Here is an 18,000-nt window from a genome sequence, read left to right as displayed (position 1 = left end):
TCTATAGGAATGATTCTGGATGAATTTCATTGCGAGTTTTTCAAGGTTGATCGCGCTTTTTATTTGCGATGGTTACCAGTCCAAATTCAAAGAACAAACATTTCTGTCACTTTGAAGTGATTTTCTATTCATCCATTGGGACTGGGAGGGTAAATTTTCATTTTTGAATGTCAACGGCCATATCACGTAGAACGCACCTGGTCTCGTCAGCTCCCAGAAGTTAAGTTACGTCGAGTCCCGTTAGTACTTGGAAGGGTGACCGCTTGGGAATACGGGATGTCGTTGGCGATGAATAGTTTGTTTTCAATAAAAAATTTCTTGAAATTTTTTTCAATAACGATGGTTACCAGTCCAATTTCGTAGATGAAACATTTCAATGCCTTAGAGATAGGTTCAATGCATCTATAAGAATGATTCTGGATCAATTCCATTGAGAGTTTGTCAAATTTTATCGCGTTATTAATCGTGATGGTTACCAGTCCAAATTCGTAGATCAAAAATTTCAATGACATAGGGATAGGTTCAATTCATCTATAGGAATGATTCTGGATGAATTTCATTGCGAGTTTTTCAAAGTTGATCGCGCTTTTTATTCGCGATGGTTACCAGTCCAAATTCAATGAACAAACATTTCTGTCACTTTGAAGTGATTTTCTATTCATCCATTGGGACTGGGAGGGTAAATTTTCATTTTTGAATGTCAACGGCCATATCACGTAGAACGCACCTGGTCTCGTCAGCTCCCAGAAGTTAAGTTACGTCGAGTCCCGTTAGTACTTGGAAGGGTGACCGCTTGGGAATACGGGATGTCGTTGGCGATGGATAGTTTGTTTTCAATAACAAATTTCTTGACATTTTTTTTCAATCACGATGGTTACCAGTCCAATTTCGTAGATGAAACATTTCAATGCCTTAGAGATAGGTTCAATTCATCTATAAGAATGATTCTGGATCAATTCCATTGAGAGTTTGTCAAATTTTATCGCGTTATTAATCGTGATGGTTACCAGTCCAAATTCGTAGATCAAAAATTTCAATGACATAGGGATAGGTTCAATTCATCTATAGGAATGATTCTGGATGAATTTCATTGCGAGTTTTTCAAAGTTGATCGCGCTTTTTATTCGCGATGGTTACCAGTCCAAATTCAATGAACAAACATTTCTGTCACTTTGAAGTGATTTTCTATTCATCCATTGGGACTGGGAGGGTAAATTTTCATTTTTGAATGTCAACGGCCATATCACGTAGAACGCACCTGGTCTCGTCAGCTCCCAGAAGTTAAGTTACGTCGAGTCCCGTTAGTACTTGGAAGGGTGACCGCTTGGGAATACGGGATGTCGTTGGCGATGAATAGCTTGTTTTCAATAAAAAATTTCTTTAAATTTTTTTTCAATAACGATGGTTACCAGTCCAATTTCGTAGATGAAACATTTCAATGCCTTAGAGATAGGTTCAATTCATCTATAAGAATGATTCTGGATCAATTCCATTGAGATTTTGTCAAATTTTATCGCGTTTTTTAATCGCAATGGTTACCAGTCCAAATTCGTAGATCAAAAATTTCAATGACATAGGGATAGGTTCAATTCATCTATAGGAATGATTCTGGATGAATTTCATTGCGAGTTTTTCAAAGTTGATCGCGCTTTTTATTTGCGATGGTTACCAGTCAAAATTCAATGAACAAACATTTCTGTCACTTTGAAGTGATTTTCTATTCATCCATTGGGACTGGGAGGGTAAATTTTCATTTTTGAATGTCAACGGCCATATCACGTAGAACGCACCTGGTCTCGTCAGCTCCCAGAAGTTAAGTTACGTCGAGTCCCGTTAGTACTTGGAAGGGTGACCGCTTGGGAATACGGGATGTCGTTGGCGATGGATAGTTTGTTTTCAATAAAAAATTTCTTGAAATTTTTTTCAATAACGATGGTTACCAGTCCAATTTCGTAGATGAAACATTTCAATGCCTTAGAGATAGGTTCAATGCATCTATAAGAATGATTCTGGATCAATTCCATTGAGATTTTGTCAAATTTTATCGCGTTTTTTAATCGCAATGGTTACCAGTCCAAATTCGTAGATCAAAAATTTCAATGACATAGGGATAGGTTCAATTCATCTATAGGAATGATTCTGGATGAATTTCATTGCGAGTTTTTCAAAGTTGATCGCGCTTTTTATTTGCGATGGTTACCAGTCCAAATTCAAAGAACAAACATTTCTGTCACTTTGAAGTGATTTTCTATTCATCCATTGGGACTGGGAGGGTAAATTTTCATTTTTGAATGTCAACGGCCATATCACGTAGAACGCACCTGGTCTCGTCAGCTCCCAGAAGTTAAGTTACGTCGAGTCCCGTTAGTACTTGGAAGGGTAACCGCTTGGGAATACGGGATGTCGTTGGCGATGAATAGCTTGTTTTCAATAAAAAATTTCTTGAAATTTTTTTTCAATAACGATGGTTACCAGTCCAATTTCGTAGATGAAACATTTCAATGCCTTAGAGATAGGTTCAATTCATCTATAAGAATGATTCTGGATCAATTCCATTGAGATTTTGTCAAATTTTATCGCGTTTTTTAATCGCAATGGTTACCAGTCCAAATTCGTAGATCAAAAATTTCAATGACATAGGGATAGGTTCAATTCATCTATAGGAATGATTCTGGATGAATTTCATTGCGAGTTTTTCAAAGTTGATCGCGCTTTTTATTTGCGATGGTTACCAGTCCAAATTCAAAGAACAAACATTTCTGTCACTTTGAAGTGATTTTCTATTCATCCATTGGGACTGGGAGGGTAAATTTTCATTTTTGAATGTCAACGGCCATATCACGTAGAACGCACCTGGTCTCGTCAGCTCCCAGAAGTTAAGTTACGTCGAGTCCCGTTAGTACTTGGAAGGGTGACCGCTTGGGAATACGGGATGTCGTTGGCGATGAATAGTTTGTTTTCAATAAAAAATTTCTTGAAATTTTTTTCAATAACGATGGTTACCAGTCCAATTTCGTAGATGAAACATTTCAATGCCTTAGAGATAGGTTCAATTCATCTATAAGAATGATTCTGGATGAATTTCATTGCGAGTTTTTCAAAGTTGATCGCGCTTTTTATTTGCGATGGTTACCAGTCCAAATTCAAAGAACAAACATTTCTGTCACTTTGAAGTGATTTTCTATTCATCCATTGGGACTGGGAGGGTAAATTTTCATTTTTGAATGTCAACGGCCATATCACGTAGAACGCACCTGGTCTCGTCAGCTCCCAGAAGTTAAGTTACGTCGAGTCCCGTTAGTACTTGGAAGGGTAACCGCTTGGGAATACGGGATGTCGTTGGCGATGAATAGCTTGTTTTCAATAAAAAATTTCTTGAAATTTTTTTTCAATAACGATGGTTACCAGTCCAATTTCGTAGATGAAACATTTCAATGCCTTAGAGATAGGTTCAATTCATCTATAAGAATGATTCTGGATCAATTCCATTGAGATTTTGTCAAATTTTATCGCGTTTTTTAATCGCAATGGTTACCAGTCCAAATTCGTAGATCAAAAATTTCAATGACATAGGGATAGGTTCAATTCATCTATAGGAATGATTCTGGATGAATTTCATTGCGAGTTTTTCAAAGTTGATCGCGCTTTTTATTTGCGATGGTTACCAGTCCAAATTCAAAGAACAAACATTTCTGTCACTTTGAAGTGATTTTCTATTCATCCATTGGGACTGGGAGGGTAAATTTTCATTTTTGAATGTCAACGGCCATATCACGTAGAACGCACCTGGTCTCGTCAGCTCCCAGAAGTTAAGTTACGTCGAGTCCCGTTAGTACTTGGAAGGGTGACCGCTTGGGAATACGGGATGTCGTTGGCGATGAATAGTTTGTTTTCAATAAAAAATTTCTTGAAATTTTTTTCAATAACGATGGTTACCAGTCCAATTTCGTAGATGAAACATTTCAATGCCTTAGAGATAGGTTCAATGCATCTATAAGAATGATTCTGGATCAATTCCATTGAGATTTTGTCAAATTTTATCGCGTTTTTTAATCGCAATGGTTACCAGTCCAAATTCGTAGATCAAAAATTTCAATGACATAGGGATAGGTTCAATTCATCTATAGGAATGATTCTGGATGAATTTCATTGCGAGTTTTTCAAAGTTGATCGCGCTTTTTATTTGCGATGGTTACCAGTCCAAATTCAAAGAACAAACATTTCTGTCACTTTGAAGTGATTTTCTATTCATCCATTGGGACTGGGAGGGTAAATTTTCATTTTTGAATGTCAACGGCCATATCACGTAGAACGGACCTGGTCTCGTCAGCTCCCAGAAGTTAAGTTACGTCGAGTCCCGTTAGTACTTGGAAGGGTGACCGCTTGGGAATACGGGATGTCGTTGGCGATGGATAGTTTGTTTTCAATAACAAATTTCTTGACATTTTTTTTCAATCACGATGGTTACCAGTCCAATTTCGTAGATGAAACATTTCAATGCCTTAGAGATAGGTTCAATTCATCTATAAGAATGATTCTGGATCAATTCCATTGAGAGTTTGTCAAATTTTATCGCGTTATTAATCGTGATGGTTACCAGTCCAAATTCGTAGATCAAAAATTTCAATGACATAGGGATAGGTTCAATTCATCTATAGGAATGATTCTGGATGAATTTCATTGCGAGTTTTTCAAAGTTGATCGCGCTTTTTATTCGCGATGGTTACCAGTCCAAATTCAATGAACAAACATTTCTGTCACTTTGAAGTGATTTTCTATTCATCCATTGGGACTGGGAGGGTAAATTTTCATTTTTGAATGTCAACGGCCATATCACGTAGAACGCACCTGGTCTCGTCAGCTCCCAGAAGTTAAGTTACGTCGAGTCCCGTTAGTACTTGGAAGGGTGACCGCTTGGGAATACGGGATGTCGTTGGCGATGGATAGTTTGTTTTCAATAACAAATTTCTTGACATTTTTTTTCAATCACGATGGTTACCAGTCCAATTTCGTAGATGAAACATTTCAATGCCTTAGAGATAGGTTCAATTCATCTATAAGAATGATTCTGGATCAATTCCATTGAGAGTTTGTCAAATTTTATCGCGTTATTAATCGTGATGGTTACCAGTCCAAATTCGTAGATCAAAAATTTCAATGACATAGGGATAGGTTCAATTCATCTATAGGAATGATTCTGGATGAATTTCATTGCGAGTTTTTCAAAGTTGATCGCGCTTTTTATTCGCGATGGTTACCAGTCCAAATTCAATGAACAAACATTTCTGTCACTTTGAAGTGATTTTCTATTCATCCATTGGGACTGGGAGGGTAAATTTTCATTTTTGAATGTCAACGGCCATATCACGTAGAACGCACCTGGTCTCGTCAGCTCCCAGAAGTTAAGTTACGTCGAGTCCCGTTAGTACTTGGAAGGGTGACCGCTTGGGAATACGGGATGTCGTTGGCGATGAATAGTTTGTTTTCAATAAAAAATTTCTTGAAATTTTTTTTCAATAACGATGGTTACCAGTCCAATTTCGTAGATGAAACATTTCAATGCCTTAGAGATAGGTTCAATTCATCTATAAGAATGATTCTGGATCAATTCCATTGAGAGTTTGTCAAATTTTATCGCGTTTTTTAATCGTGATGGTTACCAGTCCAAATTCGTAGATCAAAAATGTCAATGACATAGGGATAGGTTCAATTCATCTATAGGAATGATTCTGGATGAATTTCATTGCGAGTTTTTCAAAGTTGATCGCGCTTTTTATTTGCGATGGTTACCAGTCAAAATTCAATGAACAAACATTTCTGTCACTTTGAAGTGATTTTCTATTCATCCATTGGGACTGGGAGGGTAAATTTTCATTTTTGAATGTCAACTGCCATATCACGTAGAACGCACCTGGTCTCGTCAGCTCCCAGAAGTTAAGTTACGTCGAGTCCCGTTAGTACTTGGAAGGGTGACCGCTTGGGAATACGGGATGTCGTTGGCGATGGATAGTTTGTTTTCAATAACAAATTTCTTGACATTTTTTTTCAATCACGATGGTTACCAGTCCAATTTCGTAGATGAAACATTTCAATGCCTTAGAGATAGGTTCAATTCATCTATAAGAATGATTCTGGATCAATTCCATTGAGAGTTTGTCAAATTTTATCGCGTTATTAATCGTGATGGTTACCAGTCCAAATTCGTAGATCAAAAATTTCAATGACATAGGGATAGGTTCAATTCATCTATAGGAATGATTCTGGATGAATTTCATTGCGAGTTTTTCAAAGTTGATCGCGCTTTTTATTCGCGATGGTTACCAGTCCAAATTCAATGAACAAACATTTCTGTCACTTTGAAGTGATTTTCTATTCATCCATTGGGACTGGGAGGGTAAATTTTCATTTTTGAATGTCAACGGCCATATCACGTAGAACGCACCTGGTCTCGTCAGCTCCCAGAAGTTAAGTTACGTCGAGTCCCGTTAGTACTTGGAAGGGTGACCGCTTGGGAATACGGGATGTCGTTGGCGATGAATAGTTTGTTTTCAATAAAAAATTTCTTGAAATTTTTTTCAATAACGATGGTTACCAGTCCAATTTCGTAGATGAAACATTTCAATGCCTTAGAGATAGGTTCAATGCATCTATAAGAATGATTCTGGATCAATTCCATTGAGATTTTGTCAAATTTTATCGCGTTTTTTAATCGCAATGGTTACCAGTCCAAATTCGTAGATCAAAAATTTCAATGACATAGGGATAGGTTCAATTCATCTATAGGAATGATTCTGGATGAATTTCATTGCGAGTTTTTCAAAGTTGATCGCGCTTTTTATTTGCGATGGTTACCAGTCCAAATTCAAAGAACAAACATTTCTGTCACTTTGAAGTGATTTTCTATTCATCCATTGGGACTGGGAGGGTAAATTTTCATTTTTGAATGTCAACGGCCATATCACGTAGAACGCACCTGGTCTCGTCAGCTCCCAGAAGTTAAGTTACGTCGAGTCCCGTTAGTACTTGGAAGGGTGACCGCTTGGGAATACGGGATGTCGTTGGCGATGAATAGTTTGTTTTCAATAAAAAATTTCTTGAAATTTTTTTCAATAACGATGGTTACCAGTCCAATTTCGTAGATGAAACATTTCAATGCCTTAGAGATAGGTTCAATGCATCTATAAGAATGATTCTGGATCAATTCCATTGAGATTTTGTCAAATTTTATCGCGTTTTTTAATCGCAATGGTTACCAGTCCAAATTCGTAGATCAAAAATTTCAATGACATAGGGATAGGTTCAATTCATCTATAGGAATGATTCTGGATGAATTTCATTGCGAGTTTTTCAAAGTTGATCGCGCTTTTTATTTGCGATGGTTACCAGTCCAAATTCAAAGAACAAACATTTCTGTCACTTTGAAGTGATTTTCTATTCATCCATTGGGACTGGGAGGGTAAATTTTCATTTTTGAATGTCAACGGCCATATCACGTAGAACGCACCTGGTCTCGTCAGCTCCCAGAAGTTAAGTTACGTCGAGTCCCGTTAGTACTTGGAAGGGTGACCGCTTGGGAATACGGGATGTCGTTGGCGATGAATAGTTTGTTTTCAATAAAAAATTTCTTGAAATTTTTTTTCAATAACGATGGTTACCAGTCCAATTTCGTAGATGAAACATTTCAATGCCTTAGAGATAGGTTCAATTCATCTATAAGAATGATTCTGGATCAATTCCATTGAGAGTTTGTCAAATTTTATCGCGTTTTTTAATCGTGATGGTTACCAGTCCAAATTCGTAGATCAAAAATGTCAATGACATAGGGATAGGTTCAATTCATCTATAGGAATGATTCTGGATGAATTTCATTGCGAGTTTTTCAAAGTTGATCGCGCTTTTTATTTGCGATGGTTACCAGTCCAAATTCAATGAACAAACATTTCTGTCACTTTGAAGTGATTTTCTATTCATCCATTGGGACTGGGAGGGTAAATTTTCATTTTTGAATGTCAACGGCCATATCACGTAGAACGCACCTGGTCTCGTCAGCTCCCAGAAGTTAAGTTACGTCGAGTCCCGTTAGTACTTGGAAGGGTGACCGCTTGGGAATACGGGATGTCGTTGGCGATGGATAGTTTGTTTTCAATAACAAATTTCTTGACATTTTTTTTCAATCACGATGGTTACCAGTCCAATTTCGTAGATGAAACATTTCAATGCCTTAGAGATAGGTTCAATTCATCTATAAGAATGATTCTGGATCAATTCCATTGAGAGTTTGTCAAATTTTATCGCGTTATTAATCGTGATGGTTACCAGTCCAAATTCGTAGATCAAAAATTTCAATGACATAGGGATAGGTTCAATTCATCTATAGGAATGATTCTGGATGAATTTCATTGCGAGTTTTTCAAAGTTGATCGCGCTTTTTATTCGCGATGGTTACCAGTCCAAATTCAATGAACAAACATTTCTTTCACTTTGAAGTGATTTTCTATTCATCCATTGGGACTGGGAGGGTAAATTTTCATTTTTGAATGTCAACGGCCATATCACGTAGAACGCACCTGGTCTCGTCAGCTCCCAGAAGTTAAGTTACGTCGAGTCCCGTTAGTACTTGGAAGGGTGACCGCTTGGGAATACGGGATGTCGTTGGCGATGAATAGTTTGTTTTCAATAAAAAATTTCTTGAAATTTTTTTCAATAACGATGGTTACCAGTCCAATTTCGTAGATGAAACATTTCAATGCCTTAGAGATAGGTTCAATGCATCTATAAGAATGATTCTGGATCAATTCCATTGAGATTTTGTCAAATTTTATCGCGTTTTTTAATCGCAATGGTTACCAGTCCAAATTCGTAGATCAAAAATTTCAATGACATAGGGATAGGTTCAATTCATCTATAGGAATGATTCTGGATGAATTTCATTGCGAGTTTTTCAAAGTTGATCGCGCTTTTTATTTGCGATGGTTACCAGTCCAAATTCAAAGAACAAACATTTCTGTCACTTTGAAGTGATTTTCTATTCATCCATTGGGACTGGGAGGGTAAATTTTCATTTTTGAATGTCAACGGCCATATCACGTAGAACGCACCTGGTCTCGTCAGCTCCCAGAAGTTAAGTTACGTCGAGTCCCGTTAGTACTTGGAAGGGTGACCGCTTGGGAATACGGGATGTCGTTGGCGATGAATAGTTTGTTTTCAATAAAAAATTTCTTGAAATTTTTTTCAATAACGATGGTTACCAGTCCAATTTCGTAGATGAAACATTTCAATGCCTTAGAGATAGGTTCAATGCATCTATAAGAATGATTCTGGATCAATTCCATTGAGATTTTGTCAAATTTTATCGCGTTTTTTAATCGCAATGGTTACCAGTCCAAATTCGTAGATCAAAAATTTCAATGACATAGGGATAGGTTCAATTCATCTATAGGAATGATTCTGGATGAATTTCATTGCGAGTTTTTCAAAGTTGATCGCGCTTTTTATTTGCGATGGTTACCAGTCCAAATTCAAAGAACAAACATTTCTGTCACTTTGAAGTGATTTTCTATTCATCCATTGGGACTGGGAGGGTAAATTTTCATTTTTGAATGTCAACGGCCATATCACGTAGAACGCACCTGGTCTCGTCAGCTCCCAGAAGTTAAGTTACGTCGAGTCCCGTTAGTACTTGGAAGGGTGACCGCTTGGGAATACGGGATGTCGTTGGCGATGAATAGTTTGTTTTCAATAAAAAATTTCTTGAAATTTTTTTCAATAACGATGGTTACCAGTCCAATTTCGTAGATGAAACATTTCAATGCCTTAGAGATAGGTTCAATGCATCTATAAGAATGATTCTGGATCAATTCCATTGAGATTTTGTCAAATTTTATCGCGTTTTTTAATCGCAATGGTTACCAGTCCAAATTCGTAGATCAAAAATTTCAATGACATAGGGATAGGTTCAATTCATCTATAGGAATGATTCTGGATGAATTTCATTGCGAGTTTTTCAAAGTTGATCGCGCTTTTTATTTGCGATGGTTACCAGTCCAAATTCAAAGAACAAACATTTCTGTCACTTTGAAGTGATTTTCTATTCATCCATTGGGACTGGGAGGGTAAATTTTCATTTTTGAATGTCAACGGCCATATCACGTAGAACGCACCTGGTCTCGTCAGCTCCCAGAAGTTAAGTTACGTCGAGTCCCGTTAGTACTTGGAAGGGTGACCGCTTGGGAATACGGGATGTCGTTGGCGATGAATAGTTTGTTTTCAATAAAAAATTTCTTGAAATTTTTTTTCAATAACGATGGTTACCAGTCCAATTTCGTAGATGAAACATTTCAATGCCTTAGAGATAGGTTCAATTCATCTATAAGAATGATTCTGGATCAATTCCATTGAGAGTTTGTCAAATTTTATCGCGTTTTTTAATCGTGATGGTTACCAGTCCAAATTCGTAGATCAAAAATGTCAATGACATAGGGATAGGTTCAATTCATCTATAGGAATGATTCTGGATGAATTTCATTGCGAGTTTTTCAAAGTTGATCGCGCTTTTTATTTGCGATGGTTACCAGTCCAAATTCAAAGAACAAACATTTCTGTCACTTTGAAGTGATTTTCTATTCATCCATTGGGACTGGGAGGGTAAATTTTCATTTTTGAATGTCAACGGCCATATCACGTAGAACGCACCTGGTCTCGTCAGCTCCCAGAAGTTAAGTTACGTCGAGTCCCGTTAGTACTTGGAAGGGTGACCGCTTGGGAATACGGGATGTCGTTGGCGATGAATAGTTTGTTTTCAATAAAAAATTTCTTGAAATTTTTTTCAATAACGATGGTTACCAGTCCAATTTCGTAGATGAAACATTTCAATGCCTTAGAGATAGGTTCAATGCATCTATAAGAATGATTCTGGATCAATTCCATTGAGATTTTGTCAAATTTTATCGCGTTTTTTAATCGCAATGGTTACCAGTCCAAATTCGTAGATCAAAAATTTCAATGACATAGGGATAGGTTCAATTCATCTATAGGAATGATTCTGGATGAATTTCATTGCGAGTTTTTCAAAGTTGATCGCGCTTTTTATTTGCGATGGTTACCAGTCCAAATTCAAAGAACAAACATTTCTGTCACTTTGAAGTGATTTTCTATTCATCCATTGGGACTGGGAGGGTAAATTTTCATTTTTGAATGTCAACGGCCATATCACGTAGAACGCACCTGGTCTCGTCAGCTCCCAGAAGTTAAGTTACGTCGAGTCCCGTTAGTACTTGGAAGGGTGACCGCTTGGGAATACGGGATGTCGTTGGCGATGAATAGTTTGTTTTCAATAAAAAATTTCTTGAAATTTTTTTTCAATAACGATGGTTACCAGTCCAATTTCGTAGATGAAACATTTCAATGCCTTAGAGATAGGTTCAATTCATCTATAAGAATGATTCTGGATCAATTCCATTGAGAGTTTGTCAAATTTTATCGCGTTTTTTAATCGTGATGGTTACCAGTCCAAATTCGTAGATCAAAAATGTCAATGACATAGGGATAGGTTCAATTCATCTATAGGAATGATTCTGGATGAATTTCATTGCGAGTTTTTCAAAGTTGATCGCGCTTTTTATTTGCGATGGTTACCAGTCCAAATTCAATGAACAAACATTTCTGTCACTTTGAAGTGATTTTCTATTCATCCATTGGGACTGGGAGGGTAAATTTTCATTTTTGAATGTCAACGGCCATATCACGTAGAACGCACCTGGTCTCGTCAGCTCCCAGAAGTTAAGTTACGTCGAGTCCCGTTAGTACTTGGAAGGGTGACCGCTTGGGAATACGGGATGTCGTTGGCGATGGATAGTTTGTTTTCAATAACAAATTTCTTGACATTTTTTTTCAATCACGATGGTTACCAGTCCAATTTCGTAGATGAAACATTTCAATGCCTTAGAGATAGGTTCAATTCATCTATAAGAATGATTCTGGATCAATTCCATTGAGAGTTTGTCAAATTTTATCGCGTTATTAATCGTGATGGTTACCAGTCCAAATTCGTAGATCAAAAATTTCAATGACATAGGGATAGGTTCAATTCATCTATAGGAATGATTCTGGATGAATTTCATTGCGAGTTTTTCAAAGTTGATCGCGCTTTTTATTCGCGATGGTTACCAGTCCAAATTCAATGAACAAACATTTCTTTCACTTTGAAGTGATTTTCTATTCATCCATTGGGACTGGGAGGGTAAATTTTCATTTTTGAATGTCAACGGCCATATCACGTAGAACGCACCTGGTCTCGTCAGCTCCCAGAAGTTAAGTTACGTCGAGTCCCGTTAGTACTTGGAAGGGTGACCGCTTGGGAATACGGGATGTCGTTGGCGATGAATAGTTTGTTTTCAATAAAAAATTTCTTGAAATTTTTTTCAATAACGATGGTTACCAGTCCAATTTCGTAGATGAAACATTTCAATGCCTTAGAGATAGGTTCAATGCATCTATAAGAATGATTCTGGATCAATTCCATTGAGATTTTGTCAAATTTTATCGCGTTTTTTAATCGCAATGGTTACCAGTCCAAATTCGTAGATCAAAAATTTCAATGACATAGGGATAGGTTCAATTCATCTATAGGAATGATTCTGGATGAATTTCATTGCGAGTTTTTCAAAGTTGATCGCGCTTTTTATTTGCGATGGTTACCAGTCCAAATTCAAAGAACAAACATTTCTGTCACTTTGAAGTGATTTTCTATTCATCCATTGGGACTGGGAGGGTAAATTTTCATTTTTGAATGTCAACGGCCATATCACGTAGAACGCACCTGGTCTCGTCAGCTCCCAGAAGTTAAGTTACGTCGAGTCCCGTTAGTACTTGGAAGGGTGACCGCTTGGGAATACGGGATGTCGTTGGCGATGAATAGTTTGTTTTCAATAAAAAATTTCTTGAAATTTTTTTCAATAACGATGGTTACCAGTCCAATTTCGTAGATGAAACATTTCAATGCCTTAGAGATAGGTTCAATGCATCTATAAGAATGATTCTGGATCAATTCCATTGAGATTTTGTCAAATTTTATCGCGTTTTTTAATCGCAATGGTTACCAGTCCAAATTCGTAGATCAAAAATTTCAATGACATAGGGATAGGTTCAATTCATCTATAGGAATGATTCTGGATGAATTTCATTGCGAGTTTTTCAAAGTTGATCGCGCTTTTTATTTGCGATGGTTACCAGTCCAAATTCAAAGAACAAACATTTCTGTCACTTTGAAGTGATTTTCTATTCATCCATTGGGACTGGGAGGGTAAATTTTCATTTTTGAATGTCAACGGCCATATCACGTAGAACGCACCTGGTCTCGTCAGCTCCCAGAAGTTAAGTTACGTCGAGTCCCGTTAGTACTTGGAAGGGTGACCGCTTGGGAATACGGGATGTCGTTGGCGATGAATAGTTTGTTTTCAATAAAAAATTTCTTGAAATTTTTTTTCAATAACGATGGTTACCAGTCCAATTTCGTAGATGAAACATTTCAATGCCTTAGAGATAGGTTCAATTCATCTATAAGAATGATTCTGGATCAATTCCATTGAGAGTTTGTCAAATTTTATCGCGTTTTTTAATCGTGATGGTTACCAGTCCAAATTCGTAGATCAAAAATGTCAATGACATAGGGATAGGTTCAATTCATCTATAGGAATGATTCTGGATGAATTTCATTGCGAGTTTTTCAAAGTTGATCGCGCTTTTTATTTGCGATGGTTACCAGTCCAAATTCAATGAACAAACATTTCTGTCACTTTGAAGTGATTTTCTATTCATCCATTGGGACTGGGAGGGTAAATTTTCATTTTTGAATGTCAACGGCCATATCACGTAGAACGCACCTGGTCTCGTCAGCTCCCAGAAGTTAAGTTACGTCGAGTCCCGTTAGTACTTGGAAGGGTGACCGCTTGGGAATACGGGATGTCGTTGGCGATGGATAGTTTGTTTTCAATAACAAATTTCTTGACATTTTTTTTCAATCACGATGGTTACCAGTCCAATTTCGTAGATGAAACATTTCAATGCCTTAGAGATAGGTTCAATTCATCTATAACAATGATTCTGGATCAATTCCATTGAGAGTTTGTCAAATTTTATCGCGTTATTAATCGTGATGGTTACCAGTCCAAATTCGTAGATCAAAAATTTCAATGACATAGGGATAGGTTCAATTCATCTATAGGAATGATTCTGGATGAATTTCATTGCGAGTTTTTCAAAGTTGATCGCGCTTTTTATTCGCGATGGTTACCAGTCCAAATTCAATGAACAAACATTTCTTTCACTTTGAAGTGATTTTCTATTCATCCATTGGGACTGGGAGGGTAAATTTTCATTTTTGAATGTCAACGGCCATATCACGTAGAACGCACCTGGTCTCGTCAGCTCCCAGAAGTTAAGTTACGTCGAGTCCCGTTAGTACTTGGAAGGGTGACCGCTTGGGAATACGGGATGTCGTTGGCGATGAATAGTTTGTTTTCAATAAAAAATTTCTTGAAATTTTTTTCAATAACGATGGTTACCAGTCCAATTTCGTAGATGAAACATTTCAATGCCTTAGAGATAGGTTCAATGCATCTATAAGAATGATTCTGGATCAATTCCATTGAGATTTTGTCAAATTTTATCGCGTTTTTTAATCGCAATGGTTACCAGTCCAAATTCGTAGATCAAAAATTTCAATGACATAGGGATAGGTTCAATTCATCTATAGGAATGATTCTGGATGAATTTCATTGCGAGTTTTTCAAAGTTGATCGCGCTTTTTATTTGCGATGGTTACCAGTCCAAATTCAAAGAACAAACATTTCTGTCACTTTGAAGTGATTTTCTATTCATCCATTGGGACTGGGAGGGTAAATTTTCATTTTTGAATGTCAACGGCCATATCACGTAGAACGCACCTGGTCTCGTCAGCTCCCAGAAGTTAAGTTACGTCGAGTCCCGTTAGTACTTGGAAGGGTGACCGCTTGGGAATACGGGATGTCGTTGGCGATGAATAGTTTGTTTTCAATAAAAAATTTCTTGAAATTTTTTTCAATAACGATGGTTACCAGTCCAATTTCGTAGATGAAACATTTCAATGCCTTAGAGATAGGTTCAATGCATCTATAAGAATGATTCTGGATCAATTCCATTGAGATTTTGTCAAATTTTATCGCGTTTTTTAATCGCAATGGTTACCAGTCCAAATTCGTAGATCAAAAATTTCAATGACATAGGGATAGGTTCAATTCATCTATAGGAATGATTCTGGATGAATTTCATTGCGAGTTTTTCAAAGTTGATCGCGCTTTTTATTTGCGATGGTTACCAGTCCAAATTCAAAGAACAAACATTTCTGTCACTTTGAAGTGATTTTCTATTCATCCATTGGGACTGGGAGGGTAAATTTTCATTTTTGAATGTCAACGGCCATATCACGTAGAACGCACCTGGTCTCGTCAGCTCCCAGAAGTTAAGTTACGTCGAGTCCCGTTAGTACTTGGAAGGGTGACCGCTTGGGAATACGGGATGTCGTTGGCGATGAATAGTTTGTTTTCAATAAAAAATTTCTTGAAATTTTTTTTCAATAACGATGGTTACCAGTCCAATTTCGTAGATGAAACATTTCAATGCCTTAGAGATAGGTTCAATTCATCTATAAGAATGATTCTGGATCAATTCCATTGAGAGTTTGTCAAATTTTATCGCGTTTTTTAATCGTGATGGTTACCAGTCCAAATTCGTAGATCAAAAATGTCAATGACATAGGGATAGGTTCAATTCATCTATAGGAATGATTCTGGATGAATTTCATTGCGAGTTTTTCAAAGTTGATCGCGCTTTTTATTTGCGATGGTTACCAGTCCAAATTCAATGAACAAACATTTCTGTCACTTTGAAGTGATTTTCTATTCATCCATTGGGACTGGGAGGGTAAATTTTCATTTTTGAATGTCAACGGCCATATCACGTAGAACGCACCTGGTCTCGTCAGCTCCCAGAAGTTAAGTTACGTCGAGTCCCGTTAGTACTTGGAAGGGTGACCGCTTGGGAATACGGGATGTCGTTGGCGATGGATAGTTTGTTTTCAATAACAAATTTCTTGACATTTTTTTTCAATCACGATGGTTACCAGTCCAATTTCGTAGATGAAACATTTCAATGCCTTAGAGATAGGTTCAATTCATCTATAAGAATGATTCTGGATCAATTCCATTGAGAGTTTGTCAAATTTTATCGCGTTATTAATCGTGATGGTTACCAGTCCAAATTCGTAGATCAAAAATTTCAATGACATAGGGATAGGTTCAATTCATCTATAGGAATGATTCTGGATGAATTTCATTGCGAGTTTTTCAAAGTTGATCGCGCTTTTTATTCGCGATGGTTACCAGTCCAAATTCAATGAACAAACATTTCTTTCACTTTGAAGTGATTTTCTATTCATCCATTGGGACTGGGAGGGTAAATTTTCATTTTTGAATGTCAACGGCCATATCACGTAGAACGCACCTGGTCTCGTCAGCTCCCAGAAGTTAAGTTACGTCGAGTCCCGTTAGTACTTGGAAGGGTGACCGCTTGGGAATACGGGATGTCGTTGGCGATGAATAGTTTGTTTTCAATAAAAAATTTCTTGAAATTTTTTTTCAATAACGATGGTTACCAGTCCAATTTCGTAGATGAAACATTTCAATGCCTTAGAGATAGGTTCAATTCATCTATAAGAATGATTCTGGATCAATTCCATTGAGAGTTTGTCAAATTTTATCGCGTTTTTTAATCGTGATGGTTACCAGTCCAAATTCGTAGATCAAAAATGTCAATGACATAGGGATAGGTTCAATTCATCTATAGGAATGATTCTGGATGAATTTCATTGCGAGTTTTTCAAAGTTGATCGCGCTTTTTATTTGCGATGGTTACCAGTCCAAATTCAATGAACAAACATTTCTGTCACTTTGAAGTGATTTTCTATTCATCCATTGGGACTGGGAGGGTAAATTTTCATTTTTGAATGTCAACGGCCATATCACGTAGAACGCACCTGGTCTCGTCAGCTCCCAGAAGTTAAGTTACGTCGAGTCCCGTTAGTACTTGGAAGGGTGACCGCTTGGGAATACGGGATGTCGTTGGCGATGGATAGTTTGTTTTCAATAACAAATTTCTTGACATTTTTTTTCAATCACGATGGTTACCAGTCCAATTTCGTAGATGAAACATTTCAATGCCTTAGAGATAGGTTCAATTCATCTATAAGAATGATTCTGGATCAATTCCATTGAGAGTTTGTCAAATTTTATCGCGTTATTAATCGTGATGGTTACCAGTCCAAATTCGTAGATCAAAAATTTCAATGACATAGGGATAGGTTCAATTCATCTATAGGAATGATTCTGGATGAATTTCATTGCGAGTTTTTCAAAGTTGATCGCGCTTTTTATTCGCGATGGTTACCAGTCCAAATTCAATGAACAAACATTTCTTTCACTTTGAAGTGATTTTCTATTCATCCATTGGGACTGGGAGGGTAAATTTTCATTTTTGAATGTCAACGGCCATATCACGTAGAACGCACCTGGTCTCGTCAGCTCCCAGAAGTTAAGTTACGTCGAGTCCCGTTAGTACTTGGAAGGGTGACCGCTTGGGAATACGGGATGTCGTTGGCGATGAATAGTTTGTTTTCAATAAAAAATTTCTTGAAATTTTTTTCAATAACGATGGTTACCAGTCCAATTTCGTAGATGAAACATTTCAATGCCTTAGAGATAGGTTCAATGCATCTATAAGAATGATTCTGGATCAATTCCATTGAGATTTTGTCAAATTTTATCGCGTTTTTTAATCGCAATGGTTACCAGTCCAAATTCGTAGATCAAAAATTTCAATGACATAGGGATAGGTTCAATTCATCTATAGGAATGATTCTGGATGAATTTCATTGCGAGTTTTTCAAAGTTGATCGCGCTTTTTATTTGC

The 18,000-nt window shown here is 37.2% G+C and overlaps 34 pseudogenes; all 34 read left to right on the top strand.

Annotated features, from left to right (window-relative positions):
* The first annotated feature begins 169 nt into the window (after nucleotides 1–169).
* Nucleotides 170–288, top strand: LOC124332829 (annotated as a pseudogene).
* A 411-nt stretch (nucleotides 289–699) lies between these two features.
* Nucleotides 700–818, top strand: LOC124332828 (annotated as a pseudogene).
* Nucleotides 819–1,230: 412 nt separating this feature from the next.
* On the top strand, nucleotides 1,231–1,349 carry LOC124332827 (annotated as a pseudogene).
* A 413-nt stretch (nucleotides 1,350–1,762) lies between these two features.
* On the top strand, nucleotides 1,763–1,881 carry LOC124332826 (annotated as a pseudogene).
* A 412-nt stretch (nucleotides 1,882–2,293) lies between these two features.
* LOC124333743 lies at nucleotides 2,294–2,412 on the top strand (annotated as a pseudogene).
* A 413-nt stretch (nucleotides 2,413–2,825) lies between these two features.
* On the top strand, nucleotides 2,826–2,944 carry LOC124332825 (annotated as a pseudogene).
* Nucleotides 2,945–3,226: 282 nt separating this feature from the next.
* On the top strand, nucleotides 3,227–3,345 carry LOC124333742 (annotated as a pseudogene).
* A 413-nt stretch (nucleotides 3,346–3,758) lies between these two features.
* LOC124332824 lies at nucleotides 3,759–3,877 on the top strand (annotated as a pseudogene).
* Nucleotides 3,878–4,289: 412 nt separating this feature from the next.
* Nucleotides 4,290–4,408, top strand: LOC124335521 (annotated as a pseudogene).
* A 412-nt stretch (nucleotides 4,409–4,820) lies between these two features.
* LOC124332823 lies at nucleotides 4,821–4,939 on the top strand (annotated as a pseudogene).
* Nucleotides 4,940–5,351: 412 nt separating this feature from the next.
* On the top strand, nucleotides 5,352–5,470 carry LOC124332822 (annotated as a pseudogene).
* A 413-nt stretch (nucleotides 5,471–5,883) lies between these two features.
* On the top strand, nucleotides 5,884–6,002 carry LOC124335520 (annotated as a pseudogene).
* Nucleotides 6,003–6,414: 412 nt separating this feature from the next.
* LOC124332820 lies at nucleotides 6,415–6,533 on the top strand (annotated as a pseudogene).
* Nucleotides 6,534–6,945: 412 nt separating this feature from the next.
* Nucleotides 6,946–7,064, top strand: LOC124332819 (annotated as a pseudogene).
* Nucleotides 7,065–7,476: 412 nt separating this feature from the next.
* On the top strand, nucleotides 7,477–7,595 carry LOC124332818 (annotated as a pseudogene).
* A 413-nt stretch (nucleotides 7,596–8,008) lies between these two features.
* Nucleotides 8,009–8,127, top strand: LOC124332817 (annotated as a pseudogene).
* A 412-nt stretch (nucleotides 8,128–8,539) lies between these two features.
* Nucleotides 8,540–8,658, top strand: LOC124332816 (annotated as a pseudogene).
* Nucleotides 8,659–9,070: 412 nt separating this feature from the next.
* LOC124332813 lies at nucleotides 9,071–9,189 on the top strand (annotated as a pseudogene).
* A 412-nt stretch (nucleotides 9,190–9,601) lies between these two features.
* On the top strand, nucleotides 9,602–9,720 carry LOC124332812 (annotated as a pseudogene).
* A 412-nt stretch (nucleotides 9,721–10,132) lies between these two features.
* On the top strand, nucleotides 10,133–10,251 carry LOC124332811 (annotated as a pseudogene).
* A 413-nt stretch (nucleotides 10,252–10,664) lies between these two features.
* LOC124332810 lies at nucleotides 10,665–10,783 on the top strand (annotated as a pseudogene).
* Nucleotides 10,784–11,195: 412 nt separating this feature from the next.
* On the top strand, nucleotides 11,196–11,314 carry LOC124332809 (annotated as a pseudogene).
* A 413-nt stretch (nucleotides 11,315–11,727) lies between these two features.
* LOC124332807 lies at nucleotides 11,728–11,846 on the top strand (annotated as a pseudogene).
* Nucleotides 11,847–12,258: 412 nt separating this feature from the next.
* Nucleotides 12,259–12,377, top strand: LOC124332806 (annotated as a pseudogene).
* Nucleotides 12,378–12,789: 412 nt separating this feature from the next.
* On the top strand, nucleotides 12,790–12,908 carry LOC124332805 (annotated as a pseudogene).
* A 412-nt stretch (nucleotides 12,909–13,320) lies between these two features.
* On the top strand, nucleotides 13,321–13,439 carry LOC124332804 (annotated as a pseudogene).
* A 413-nt stretch (nucleotides 13,440–13,852) lies between these two features.
* LOC124332803 lies at nucleotides 13,853–13,971 on the top strand (annotated as a pseudogene).
* A 412-nt stretch (nucleotides 13,972–14,383) lies between these two features.
* On the top strand, nucleotides 14,384–14,502 carry LOC124332802 (annotated as a pseudogene).
* A 412-nt stretch (nucleotides 14,503–14,914) lies between these two features.
* On the top strand, nucleotides 14,915–15,033 carry LOC124332801 (annotated as a pseudogene).
* Nucleotides 15,034–15,445: 412 nt separating this feature from the next.
* LOC124332800 lies at nucleotides 15,446–15,564 on the top strand (annotated as a pseudogene).
* A 413-nt stretch (nucleotides 15,565–15,977) lies between these two features.
* LOC124332799 lies at nucleotides 15,978–16,096 on the top strand (annotated as a pseudogene).
* A 412-nt stretch (nucleotides 16,097–16,508) lies between these two features.
* On the top strand, nucleotides 16,509–16,627 carry LOC124332798 (annotated as a pseudogene).
* Nucleotides 16,628–17,040: 413 nt separating this feature from the next.
* LOC124332796 lies at nucleotides 17,041–17,159 on the top strand (annotated as a pseudogene).
* Nucleotides 17,160–17,571: 412 nt separating this feature from the next.
* Nucleotides 17,572–17,690, top strand: LOC124332795 (annotated as a pseudogene).
* Nucleotides 17,691–18,000: the final 310 nt, after the last annotated feature.

This window comes from Daphnia pulicaria, chromosome 3 (assembly GCF_021234035.1).
Source record: "Daphnia pulicaria isolate SC F1-1A chromosome 3, SC_F0-13Bv2, whole genome shotgun sequence".
Taxonomy (NCBI): Eukaryota; Metazoa; Arthropoda; class Branchiopoda; order Diplostraca; family Daphniidae; genus Daphnia; species Daphnia pulicaria.
The sequence above is the reverse complement of the archived record's forward strand: the minus strand, read 5'-3'. Positions and strand labels throughout refer to the sequence as shown.